Source organism: Hyperolius riggenbachi, unplaced genomic scaffold, assembly GCF_040937935.1.
Source record: "Hyperolius riggenbachi isolate aHypRig1 unplaced genomic scaffold, aHypRig1.pri scaffold_115, whole genome shotgun sequence".
Classification (NCBI taxonomy): Eukaryota; Metazoa; Chordata; class Amphibia; order Anura; family Hyperoliidae; genus Hyperolius; species Hyperolius riggenbachi.
This window is the reverse complement of record NW_027152340.1, coordinates 603,341-617,105: the sequence shown is the minus strand read 5'-3', so window position 1 is coordinate 617,105 and position 13,765 is coordinate 603,341. Positions and strand designations below refer to the sequence as shown.

The 13,765-nt window shown below is 47.1% G+C and overlaps 1 protein-coding gene across 1 annotated transcript in view; it reads left to right on the top strand.

Moving 5' to 3' along the window:
* The window catches only part of LOC137543602 (NXPE family member 4-like), a 143,081-nt gene that overhangs the window by 53,464 nt on the left and 75,852 nt on the right, over positions 1 to 13,765 (top strand). The window lies entirely within an intron of this gene.

The following is a 13,765-nucleotide window of genomic DNA, read 5'->3' as shown; positions in this document are numbered from 1 at the left end:
TCAGCTGCATGATGACAAATATAAAATATTTTACATTTATTGGAGGAACCCCTCCCTTCCTTTCATATTGCCGGGACAGAATCCGGCAGACTGGTGGAGTAGATGGTGTCCAGCAAAGGAGGAATTGCTAATGGCTGCCATCTGTATAACCCTAGCTATGGAAAGAGGAGGGTGAAAAGTATGCATTGAAATGCTCATAGGCCTGAAGGAATGTTTATTTATATTTGTATGTGTCAGAGTGGTGCAACTGAATATTTTTAATTAAAAAAAATGTTTGGTTTGGGTCCGCTTTAAGCCAAAATGGGGGTTTAATGAATTAGTTCGCCCTTATGTTTTCTTCACATCAGGCTTAATTCACTGGCTAAAAGCTTTGCATGTGCTAACTAGGGTACTATGTAGTTTGCACGGGCAAAGCTGTTACTGATCGTGTGCGATTTGGTGCGTGAGAAACGTCGCACCGGTGCGCGCAAAACGTTGCACTGTCCGCGTGCAAAATACACTTATCAGGCTATTTTGCACGTGGATGGTGCGATGTTTCACGTGCACCGGTGCGTCATTTCGCGCACACCGTGCAGCACTAAACTTTACATGTGCAAACTTTTGCACGCATATTAGTGCATGCAAAGGCACTTGCACGTGCTAAAGGGCTTTTCACTGGCGTGCTAACACTTAGCATGCTTAAGTGTATCAATCCCATAGTGTATAGAATGTATCTGAAACACATGTAACCATTCCTGTATTATTCATGTTTAGATGCGTAGCTCACTGGTATTGTAGTGCTAACATCAATTGTCAATGTCAGGTGCTAGCTGGCCAATCTAAACTATGTTTCGTCCAGACTCCTCCCCACCCCATCCCATCAGGATGGAGGAGCTGGGAGGGGTGACCAGCCAGAACTGACCCTGCCTGCCCGCAACACTGTGGCCATCACTGCAGTCTCATTATCAATCCTTATCTATTCCCTTCTAACACTTGGTGTGTGGAGGGGGAGGAGATGACTTCCATGCCATGGCTCTTTCTGATTGGAACTTGAAACTCCCCTGCCACACCCTCCTGGCATCATTTTCCACCACCTCCCAATGGTCTACTATGCCGATCAGCAGATTTAAAAAAGACGAAAGGAAATATATATATATATATATATATATATTTACTTACATATATAAAGTCCCCAGTTTGAGTTACCCAGGGTATTTCCAGCCCCCTATAGTTGTCATGGTCCCTTTCTTTCATTTTGCTGTTCTCTCTTCAGCCGCTGACCCCATGGAAACGTGCAGGTGCAGACCCGGGCCGTGCATGCCACAATCACATTACCATGGACAGGAGAATTCTGCACTCAAAAAATTGCACATTGAGTGTCATCGAGGTGCACAGCAGCTGGAGGGAGATGAGCAGAAAGACACTACACTGGGGACTTTCCTGTCACTTTAGGTTCGCCGTAGTAACAACTAGTTTCACAACACAAGAAAAAGCGTCCATCTAGGCACTCAATAATATGAATCAAAATCGTCACGACATGATAAAGTAATCAATATCAAATTTTATTTAGGACTTATCCCATAAATCGTAAAATCAATTAAAACAATACAGCACACAGTATCAATATTAGTTTCAAAGCGCTCTGGTTGTTAGATCAAAGTCCAATATGGAGTGCGCTCTCACTAAGTATAGCAAGTACTTCACACAGATTGTAAATTTACAGTTTAGCGCACATTATCCATTCAGTGTCACAGTAAATCAGGTAAAAGTTCTTTTTGGTGTGATCTCTTCTTAATATTCCACCACCAACAACACCCAACAGGAAACGCACTCACCAAAAGCAGTGCGACCACTGCTAGACTGGTCAAACAGCGCTCTATTCCAGGGAACCTCAGCACATCAGGTCCTGGTCCTTATGCTACTTGATACTTGTCCATAACCTCAAATTAAAAACCTCCCATAGCGTAAATCAGTTTAAAAACACTTGTACTTTATTAAAATTTCTCACTCACATGTTCCTAGATGGTTATATGGCACAGAGTTTTTTTCCACGGGCTCTCCCCCGTTAGCCAGGCTGGGCTGAGCTGCGCTCTGTAGGTAAACGCGTGTCATGCCGCCGGTGACTTCCTGGTGCGTCCAATCCCCGCCCTAATAAGTATGGTAATAAATGAGCATTCCTCACCCAGACCTGCAAGCTGGTTGCCCCCCTCAGTCCGCGCCCCTCACGCGTTCCGTGACACCGTCACTTCTCCAGAAGGCAAGTGTCAGAGAGTTCCATCCTAATTTAAGTATCCATATTGTTTCCCCACCCACCGTCACCTGAGCTCCCTCTGGGATCCTAATAGGTCAATCAGCACCGCATCATAGCGGCTAGATCGTGCGCGGCCGCGCACAATGACGTGACCACGTTCCCCATCACCATGGTGAGGATTCGGGGTCACGTGTATCCATTGTTCTATGGGAGTCTAAGTTTGCAGGACCGGGCGGAAACATGCTAAAAATGCGGCGATTCAATTAAATATATATTATAATTACTAAAACAATATGGATAGCCGGTAGGGCCAAGGAATACATGAATAGAAGTACAGACTATCTACAGAATCAAGAGAAGTCGTAAGCACAATGTGATTCAAACCAATCAAACATGATTACACCACCATCTAGTGGTGAAAAGTTATACAGAAGTGAAATAACAATAATTTACACATATTTCATCAGAAAATCCTCACCATGGTGATGGGGAACGTGGTCACGTCATTGTGCGCGGCCGCGCACGATCTAGCCGCTATGATGCGGTGCTGATTGACCTATTAGGATCCCAGAGGGAGCTCAGGTGACGGTGGGTGAGGAAACAATATGGATACTTAAATTAGGACGGAGCTCTCTGACACTTACCTTCTGGAGAAGTGACGGTGTCACGGAACGCGTGAGGGGCGCGGACTGGCGGTGGACCACCAGCTTGCAGGTCTGGGTGAGGAATGCTCATATATTACCATACTTATTAGCGGCAGATATGTGCAATATTATGGAAGGTGGAACTTATGTTTACATGCTATAAGTTATGGCAACACACCCACGCATACAGCGTAGCCTGTATCAAGCCTTTATTTGTGGTATCTATCTGTCAGTCTGTGTGCTGTATTGTTTTAATTGATTTTACGATTTTTGGGATAAGTCCTAAATAAAATTTGATATTGATTACTTTATCATGTTGTGGCGATTTTGATTCATATTATTGAGTGCCTAGATGGACGCTTTTTCTTGTGTTGTGGCTCATTACAGGTCCATGGCTTTAGCCCTAATCACTTTGGGCAGTGTTATCTCTATTTTTTTGTTGTAGTAACAACTAGTTTCAATCAAAGTTTGGCTTACAATGAAAGAGAAGAGATAGTTGCCTAATCTCCATAGCCAGAGGCTCTTCACATAATGCTGGTGCGGATCAGCTAAAAATAGCGCTAATAGATTTGGGCGCGGCTATACTTCTAATGTTAATTATCGTTTTTGTAAATTTACACTCAATTTTGCATATGTTTGGGCGCAAGTGCCTAAAATCGATATTTTACTTAAATCGATAAAGTAAATTCGCTAATATTCCTAATTTTGTTGGGGAATCGGTAATATCGGTAATTTAAAGTTTATGATAATATATCAGAACGAATATCATAACGCTAAATAAAGAAAAAGATGTCAGTCATAATGATAACTTAAAAAGTCTTTTGGTGTAATAACGGTAAATGAACATGTTTAATGATGGAATGTAAGCAAATTCTGTCCAAATACATATAATTTTGTAATTACGAAAATATAACATCCACTATACAGATGTAATAATGATATTTGACATTTCTATTTACGATAATATATGAAGTATTTACGATAATTTAGGTTTAGACACCACCAGGAGGGTGGTTAGGGTTAGGCACCACCAGGTGAGTTTTAGGGTTAGGCACCATCAGGGGGGGGGGGGTGGTTAGGGTTAGGCACCACCAGGGGAGTTTTAGGGTTAGGCACCACTGGGGGGGTGGTTAGGGTTAGGCACCACCAGGGGAGTTTTAAGGTTAGGCACCACCAGGGGGGTGGTTAGGGTTAGGCACCACTAGAGGGGTCTAGGGGTTAGGGATAGGTACAGGGAGGGTTCTGTGTCAGAGTAGGGTTAGGTACATTTAGGGTTAGTCACCACCATGGGGGGTTAGGGTTAGGCACCACCAGGGGCGTGGTTAGGGTTAGGCATCACCAAGGGAGGGTTCTGTGTGAGAGTAGGGTTAGGTACATTTAGGGTTAGTCACCACCATGGGGGGTTAGGGTTAGGCACCACCAGGGGCGTGGTTAGGGTTAGGCATCACCAAGGGAGGGTTCTGTGTGAGAGTAGGGTTGGGTTAAGCTGTGTTGTTGAATTACATTACGATATTTAACGTTATTATGTTTTCATCTCACATCTGGTTTATACCTGTAATAATAATAATCCGAATTATCGATTTTACATTACAAATACCGTTAAATTAACGATATTTCTAAATTACGATATTTTTCTTTTCCCGATAAATCGCGCCTAAATTTGAACTTGACTTTTTTAAATGTACGCATGCTGGTGGTACTGGTTAGCAGAGCTGTTTGCACAACTCTTACATACAAAAGAAAGACAACCAACCAAGCAGGGAATCCTATAACAAAAGCAGCAGTTTACAGCCGTTGCACTCACTGTAATCCAGAGTGGAGATGATAAATGGAGGAATTTACAAACAATAGAGAACATAACTGCTTTGCACAGGTACAATGTCATTGTGGCTGAATGGAGTAATGGTTAAGGGCTCTGCCTCTGACACAGGAGACCTGGGTTTGAATCTCGGCCCTGCCTGTTCAGTAAGCCAGCACCTTTTCAGTAGGGGACCTCGGGCAAGTCTTCCTAACACTGCTACTGCCTATAGAGCGCACCCTAGTGGCTGCAGATCTGGCGCTTTGAGTCCGCCAGGAGAAGAGCACGATATAAGTGTTCTGTGTTTGTTTGTTAATCCACACAATTTAAGGTGGCCATACATCTAGCAATTTTCCTGCTCGGTGGACCGTCTGATAGATGGACAGGTGAGAGATATTAATGCAGAGGCACCAGCCGGCTACATTAGCATTTGGGGGACATCGGTGGAGGTGGCTGATGTGGCCAATTCCAAAAAGCTTTAACCTGCTGAGCGGTCTGGACGAGCTCAGCTCGTCCAACACCGCCAGAGGCTGCCGCTCAGGCCCTGCTGGGCCGATTTCCGTCAAATAAAAAGCAGCACACGCAGCCGGCACTTTGCCAGCCGCGTGTGCTGCCTGATCGCCGCCGCCCTGCGGCGATCCGCCGCGAGCAGCGGCGAAAGAGGGTCCCCCCAGCCGCCTGAGCCCAGCGTAGCCGGAACAAAAAGTTCCGGCCAGCGCTAAGGGCTGGATCGGAGGCGGCTGACGTCAGGACGTCGGCTGACGTCCATGACGTCACTCCGCTCGTCGCTATGGCGACGATGTAAGCAAAACAAGGAAGGCCGCTCATTGCGGCCTTCCTTGTTTATTCTGGGCGCCGGAGGCGATCGGAAGAACGCCTCCGGAGCGCCCTCTAGTGGGCTTTCATGCAGCCAACTTTCAGTTGGCTGCATGAAATAGTTTTTTTTTTATTTAAAAAAAACCCTCCCGCAGCCACCCTGGCGATTTAATCAGAACGCCAGGGTGGTTAATGCTGAAATCGATCAGGAATCGGTTTGTGTTGCGTGGGCGACTCTCTCTGATCAGATTGAATCTGGCACCTTAACAGTCATAATCTCCACCCTCTCTCATTTGTTAGGATTTACCTTTCAGGATGAAATCATCTCGGTTGGATTAGTCTTGTAAAAACAAACAGTCCAGACATGAAGCCATGTGTGAAATGCTATGTACAGTCCATGATGAATTACCTGAAGTGGCAGCTTCTGTATGACGTCATCAGTCCATCCATCACTGTGGAGGGATTGTGGGACATTCTTCTATACAGCATTGCATTAGTTCACTGAGGTACACACAATATTTTCAAAGAAACAATATGAGTTGCCTGGCATCCTGCTGATCTCTCGTGCATCAGTAGTGTCTGAATCACACACCTGTAACAAGCATGAAGCAAAGGCAGTCAAATATCTGATCTGTATGCTTGTTCAGGAGCTATGACTAAAAGTATTACATGCAGATGATTAGCAGGAAAGCCAGGCAATGTGCATTGTTTAAATTAATAAAAATGGCAACCTCCATATCCCTCTCAGGTCCTTTAAGATCCCAACACAACATTTTGATCAAGTTAAAGTGGTAATGTCATCTTTAGTCTAAAGCTTTACACAGCATAAGGATGACATGTCCAGGAACTCGACCTGCGAGGAGGTGTCCACAATGAGCGCCCACATGTAATGAATGGTGTCAGCAAGGACAGATTTTCTGATTATTGGTGATCTGCAGTATCACCAATAATACAGACGCTATAACCGACTATGTGGTGATCTGCAGTATCACCAATAATACAGATGCTATACCTGATTATGTGGTGATCTGCAGTATCACCAATAATACAGACGCTATAACCGACTATGTGGTGATCTGCAGTATCACCTATAATACAGATGCTATACCTGATTATTGGTGATCTGCAGTATCACCAATAACACAGATGCTATAACCGACTATGTGGTGATCTGCAGTATCACCAATAATACAGCTGCTATACCTGATTATGTGGTGATCTGCAGTATCACCAATAATACAGATGCTATACCTGATTATGTGGTGATCTGCAGTATCACCAATAATACAGATGCTATACCTGATTATGTGGTGATCTGCAGTATCACCAATAATACAGATGCTATACCTGATTATGTGGTGATCTGCAGTATCACCAATAATACAGATGCTATACCTGATTATGTGGTGATCTGCAGTATCACCAATAATACAGATGCTATACCTGATTATGTGGTGATCTGCAGTATCACCAATAATACAGATGCTATACCTGATTATGTGGTGATCTGCAGTATCACCAATAATACAGATGCTATACCTGATTATTGGTGATCTGCAGTATCACCAATAATACAGATGCTATACCTGATTATGTGGTGATCTGCAGTATCACCAATAATACAGATGCTATACCTGATTATTGGTGATTTGCAGTATCACCAATAATACAGATGCTATACCTGATTATGTGGTGATCTGCAATATCACCAATAATACAGATGCTATACCTGATTATGTGGTGATCTGCAGTATCACCAATAATACAGATGCTATACCTGATTATGTGGTGATCTGCAGTATCACCAATAATACAGATGCTATACCTGATTATGTGGTGATCTGCAGTATCACCAATAATACAGATGCTATACCTGATTATTGGTGATCTGCAGTATCACCAATAATACAGATGCTATACCTGATTATGTGGTGATCTGCAATATCACCAATAATACAGATGCTATACCTGATTATGTGGTGATCTGCAGTATCACCAATAATACAGATGCTATACCTGATTATGTGGTGATCTGCAGTATCACCAATAATACAGATGCTATACCTGATTATGTGGTGATCTGCAGTATCACCAATAATACAGATGCTATAACCGACTATGTGGTGATCTGCAGTATCACCAATAATACAGATGCTATTCCTGATTATTGGTGATCTGCAGAATCACCAATAATACAGATGCTATAACCGACTATGTGGTGATCTGCAGAATAACCAATAATGCGAATATAGCCAGACACAGGACAACAAGGTGTAAGATAAGTGTTTGGTGCAACAGTAAATGTAGATAGAGATACCCACTCCCCAGAGGAGCTGGCAGCAGGAGGTATCTCTATAGAACACTGGAATCAGTACTCCAGCAGGCTGGAGACGCAGATGAAGTAGTGATCGGTTCACCCGAGGAGCGGATGATGCATAATAGACAGAAGGTACTTATCACCCGAGGAGCGGGTGATTCAGACTGTACTATAGCTATCAACCTGAGGAGCAGGTGATTAAGACTGTACTGCAGCTATCAACCTGAAAAGCAGGTGATTCAGACTGTACTGCAGCTATCAACCTGAGGAGCAGGTGATTAGGACTGTACTGCAGCTATCAACCTGAGGAGCAGGTGATTGAGACTGTACTGCAGCTATCAACCTGAGGAGCAGGTGATTAAGACTGTACTGCAGCTATCAACCTGAGCAGCAGGTGATTAAGACTGTACTGCAGCTATCAACCTGAGGAGCAGGTGATTGAGACTGTACTGCAGCTATCAACCTGAGGAGCAGGTGATTAAGACTGTACTGCAGCTATCAACCTGAGCAGCAGGTGATTGAGACTGTACTGCAGCTATCAACCTGAGGAGCAGGTGATTAAGACTGTACTGCAGCTATCAACCTGAGCAGCAGGTGATTAAGACTGTACTGCAGCTATCAACCTGAGCAGCAGGTGATTAAGACTGTACTGCAGCTATCAACCTGAGGAGCAGGTGATTGAGACTGTACTGCAGCTATCAACCTGAGGAGCAGGTGATTAAGACTGTACTGCAGCTATCAACCTGAGCAGCAGGTGATTAAGACTGTACTGCAGCTATCAACCTGAGGAGCAGGTGATTACTAAACTGAGAATCCCTCACCAGAACTAAGCTCACTGGTGAGGACAGGAGAGTCAGACAAGCGGGATCAGCAACACACGGACAGATACGGTACAAAGACAGAAGACTGAATCAGAGGTTCAAGCTGAGTCGGCAACAGGATCAGATAGGCATAGGCACAGAATCAGTAGGCAGAAGAGTAGTCAGGGCTAGCAGAGGGTCATAACAAATAATACAATTCAATTAGTACTTTAAGCTATCAACAGAATCTGGCTAAGTGTGAATTCCCAGCTCCTGCTGGTTCTAGCTAGTGTTGGGCGAACAGTGTTCGCCACTGTTCGGGTTCTGCAGAACATCACCCTGTTCGGGTGATGTTCGAGTTCGGCCGAACACCTGACGGTGTTCGGCCATACCGTTCGGCCACATGGCCGAACTAAGAGCGCATGGCCGAACGTTCCCCGAACGTTCGGCTAGCGCTGTGATTGGCCGAACGGGTCACGTGGTTCGGGCCCGAACGCGCTCTGATTGGCCGAACGGTCACGTGGTTCGGGTAAATAAATACCCGAACCACGTCATATCTCCGCCATTTGTCTGTGGGTTTAGCTTTGGGTAGGCAGGCAGGGTAGTTCGCTCTCCAGCCACGCTAGCCAGGGTCCCCCCCAGTCATTGTGTGTCGCTGCTGGGAACAGTAGTACACCGCTCGCTCAGCCACACTATATATAGCATTGTTTACTGCCACTGTGTACCTCGCTCAGCCACGCTATATATATAGCATTGTGTTTTCTGACACTCTGTGTACACGGCTTAGCCTGACTAATATAGCATTGTGTGTACTGCCACTGTGCACCTCGCTCAGCCACGCTATATATAGCATTGTGTGTACTGCCACTGTGCACCTCGCTCAGCCACGCTATATATAGCATTGTGTGTACTGCCACTGTGCACCTCGCTCAGCCACGCTATATATATAGCATTGTGTTTTCTGACACTCTGTGTACACGGCTTAGCCTGACTAATATAGCATTGTGTGTACTGCCACTGTGCACCTCGCTCAGCCACGCTATATATAGCATTGTGTGTACTGCCACTGTGCACCTCGCTCAGCCACGCTATATATAGCATTGTGTGTACTGCCACTGTGCACCTCGCTCAGCCATGCTATATATATAGCATTGTGTTTTCTGACACTCTGTGTACACCGCTCAGCCAGACTATATACCGTTGTTTACTGACACTCTGTGTACACCGCTCAGCCAGACTATATACCATTGTTTACTGACACTCTGTGTACACGGCTCAGCCTGACTATAAAGCATTGTGTGTACTGCCACTGTGCACCTCGCTCAGCCACGCTATATATAGCATTGTGTTTTCTGACACTCTGTGTACACGGCTTAGCCTGACTATATAGCATTGTGTGTACTGCCACTGTGCACCTCGCTCAGCCACGCTATATATAGCATTGTGTTTACTGCCACTCTGTGTACACCGCTCAGCCAGACTATATACCGTTGTTTACTGACACTCTGTGTACACCGCTCAGCCAGACTATATACCATTGTTTACTGACACTCTGTGTACACGGCTCAGCCTGACTAATATAGCATTGTGTGTACTGCCACTGTGCACCTCGCTCAGCCACGCTATATATAGCATTGTGTTTTCTGACACTCTGTGTACACGGCTTAGCCAGACTATATAGCATTGTGTGTACTGCCACTCTGTGTACACCGCTCAGCCAGACTATATAGCATTGTGTTTACTTCCACTCTGTGTCTGCTGGGCCTGGGAACAGTAGTACACCGCTCACCCGCCACTGTATAGCATTGTGCTCTGTGTCGCTGCTGGGAATAGTGGTACTGTATAGCATTTCTGTGCTGCCACTGTACTGCTGCCAGTCAGCGTGTACTGTAAGGATAAGTGAAATGAGGAAGAAATCCGGTGAAAGAAGAAGGGGCAAGGGAAGAGGTGTTTCCCCTGACGGTTCACGTACAGGCCACAGGGGAGCACCCAAGAAAACCCACTCAATACCGCCCATGTTGTCCAGGACAACAACCCTCACAAATCCAAAAGAACAGGACCAGATAATTACTTGGATGACCTCTCAAGCGTCCAGCAGTGGGTTAAGCAGCACCAGCACATCACGCACGAGGTCCGAGTCCTCAGCCAGTTACAAGGAGCCAGTGGGCACAAAGCTGACACAACCGGCAGCGACACCACGCACACAACTGCCAGATAACCAGTCCTATGAATTACCTCAGGACACAATGGGGTATTCGCAGGAGCTATTCCCAGCCCAACAAACTTCCACCTATGAAAGGTCAATGGAGGAACAGCCAGAAATGTTGTGCCCGGATTCACAACCATTAACTGTGGGAAATGCACCGCGCACTGAAATACAAGGCGAGTCCGAGGAGGACTCGGAAACCCAAATCCCAGAGCAAGTTGGGCAGGAGGGGTTGCAATTGCAGGAGGTCGGCCGACAAGATCTGGAAGACGACGTTGGAGTGAGCTGCGCAGAGGTTGTTCTGGGGAGCTCTACTCCACGGCGGCGGCCCCCCACAATGACATATGACGAGTTTGAGGAGATGGAAGAGGAGGGTATGGACAATGTGGACAGAGACCCAGATTTTATTTGTGAACGAGAACATCGCCGTCGTAGCAGCAGCACAGATGAGTCTGTTGAAGAACCCACTGCTGCACGAGTTCGCCTTGTGCCACAAGGTAGGCGGTGCGCAATTTCAGGCACCACAAGCGTGGAAGTTAGAGTGAGAGGCAAAAGAGGAGGAAACAGAAATCGCCAGCAAGGAGGCAGGTGCTCCAAAGTCTGGGCTTTCTTTGAAGACTGCACTGAGGATGTTACCATGGCGATTTGCAAGGTGTGCAAGACTCGCCTGAGCAGGGGGAAAAGTATTAACAACCTCTCCACCACCAGCATGAGCCGCCACATGCTATCCAAACATCCCACTCTGTGGGCAAACGCGGCAGGACAGGGTACCAGCAACACTGCCTCCCTTGGGTTCACCAGACTCACCACCAGACCCGCCTCAGCAGCAGCAGTAGCCCAGCCATTGCGTGGTTCACAACATTCACAAACATCAGACGACGCTGACACTGTCACTTTCCGGAGTAGTGCTCTTGAGGTCTCCCAGTGTTCATCAAACACAACAACCAACAGCCCTTCCGTGTGCAGCGCTACGGTTCAGTTGTCTGTGTCGGAGATGTTTGAGCGCAAGAGGAAATTGCCAGCAAATGACCCCCGGGCCGTGGCAGTAACAGCCAGCATAGCCAAGCTTCTGGCCTGCGAAATGCTGCCATATCGAGTGGTGGAGACAAACAGCTTCAAGGGCATGATGTCAGTGGCCATCCCACGTTACGTGGTTCCCAGCCGCTACCACTTTGCGCGCTCTGCAGTGCCTGAGTTGCATGAGCACGTGGTCAGCAAAATAACCCGAAGCTTGAAGAATGCCGTTGCCTGCAAGGTTCACCTCACCACTGACACCTGGACGAGTGCGTTCGGCCAGGGTCGATACATCTCCCTTACCGCGCACTGGGTGAACCTTGTGGAGCCTGGCAGCGATTCCTCACCTGCTACGGCGCGGGTGTTGCCCACGCCGCAAACAGCTGCACCGCCGTCCCTCCCACTGGATAACAACAGCAGCACCTACCTCTCTGACTCCTTCTCCTCCAACGCATCTCAAAGCTGTACCTCTTTCGGAAACGCTAACCCAGCAGCAGTAGGATCGTGGAAGCAGTGCAGCACAGCTGTTGGCATGCGTCAGCAAGCGTTGCTGAAGCTGATCTGCCTTGGGGATAAGCAGCACACAGGGGAGGAAATTTGGAGGGGAATAAAGGAACAGACGGATTTGTGGCTGGCACCGCTGGACCTGAAACCGGGCATGGTTGTGTGTGATAATGGGAGTAATCTCATTCGCGCTTTAAGGTTGGCTAAGCTGACACACATCCCTTGCCTGGCGCACGTGATGAACCTAGTAGTTCAGCGGTTCCTGAGGACATACCCAGGCGTGGCCGATCTTCTGTTGAAGGTGCGTCGAGTGGCCAAACATTGTAGAAATTCCAGTACTGCTTCGGGGGCACTCGCCAAGATGCAGGAGCGCTTCAATCTCCCCCACCATCGCTTGCTGTGTGATGTCCCTACGCGCTGGAATTCTACGCTGCACATGCTAGCACGCTTTTGTGAGCAGAAGAGTGCAGTGGTCCAGTACATGACGGCGCAGTACCGAGGCGCATCCGGACAGCTGCCAAGCTTCTGTGGATCCGATTGGGCCAACATGTTGGACCTCTGCCAAGTCCTCCAAAATTTTGAGCAATCCACGTTGCTTGTGAGCAGTGACAACTCTTCAGTCAGCATTACCATACCACTGCTGTGTTTACTGAAGAGGTCGATGTTAAAAATCAAGGAAACAGCTGTCATGATGCAACTGGGGGAATCTGAAGGAGAAAACGATCAGCGTGATGGTACCAACATCAGGCCATCCGCCTCAGGGAACGCTGGCCCCAGCAGCTATGACGAAGAAGAGGAGGAGGAACAGCTGGAGTTGGAGCAGGAATTTCATGCCACCACTGACGAGGGCCAGAGCGGTGCACGTTGGACTTCCACAATTCAACGCGAATGGTCAGCAGAAGCAGACCAGGAGGAAGGTGACGACTATGATGCATCACAACAACTATCACAACGCTCACAAGAGGATGATGAGGATTCTGGTAGGACTCTGGCACACATGGCTCAATTCATGCTAGACTGCATTGAACGTGACCCACGCATTGTGCGCATTCTGGACAACACCAATTACTGGGTTTATACCCTTCTGGATCCACGGTACAAACACAATGTTCCAAAACTGCTTGAAGAAAGAGTCAGACAGGTCAAAATGGAAGAATACCAGCAGGCCCTTGTGGAGACTTTAGAGAGGAGATTGACATCCTCCCCCTCCTCTAGCCAGTTGTACGCAGACAGACTGACTTCCGCAAACCCAGGACGACCAGGAGGGCAGCAAACAACGCAAGCCGCAGCTAGTACCCAAAAGGGAACGGTATCGGCAGTGTCCTTGGAGTGGGAAAATTTTCTGACACCCATGCAGCAGCAGCCCACTGAACAGCAAGCGTGCAGATCCACCTCCAACACCGATCGCCTGGAGAAGATGGTCAAGGACTACATGT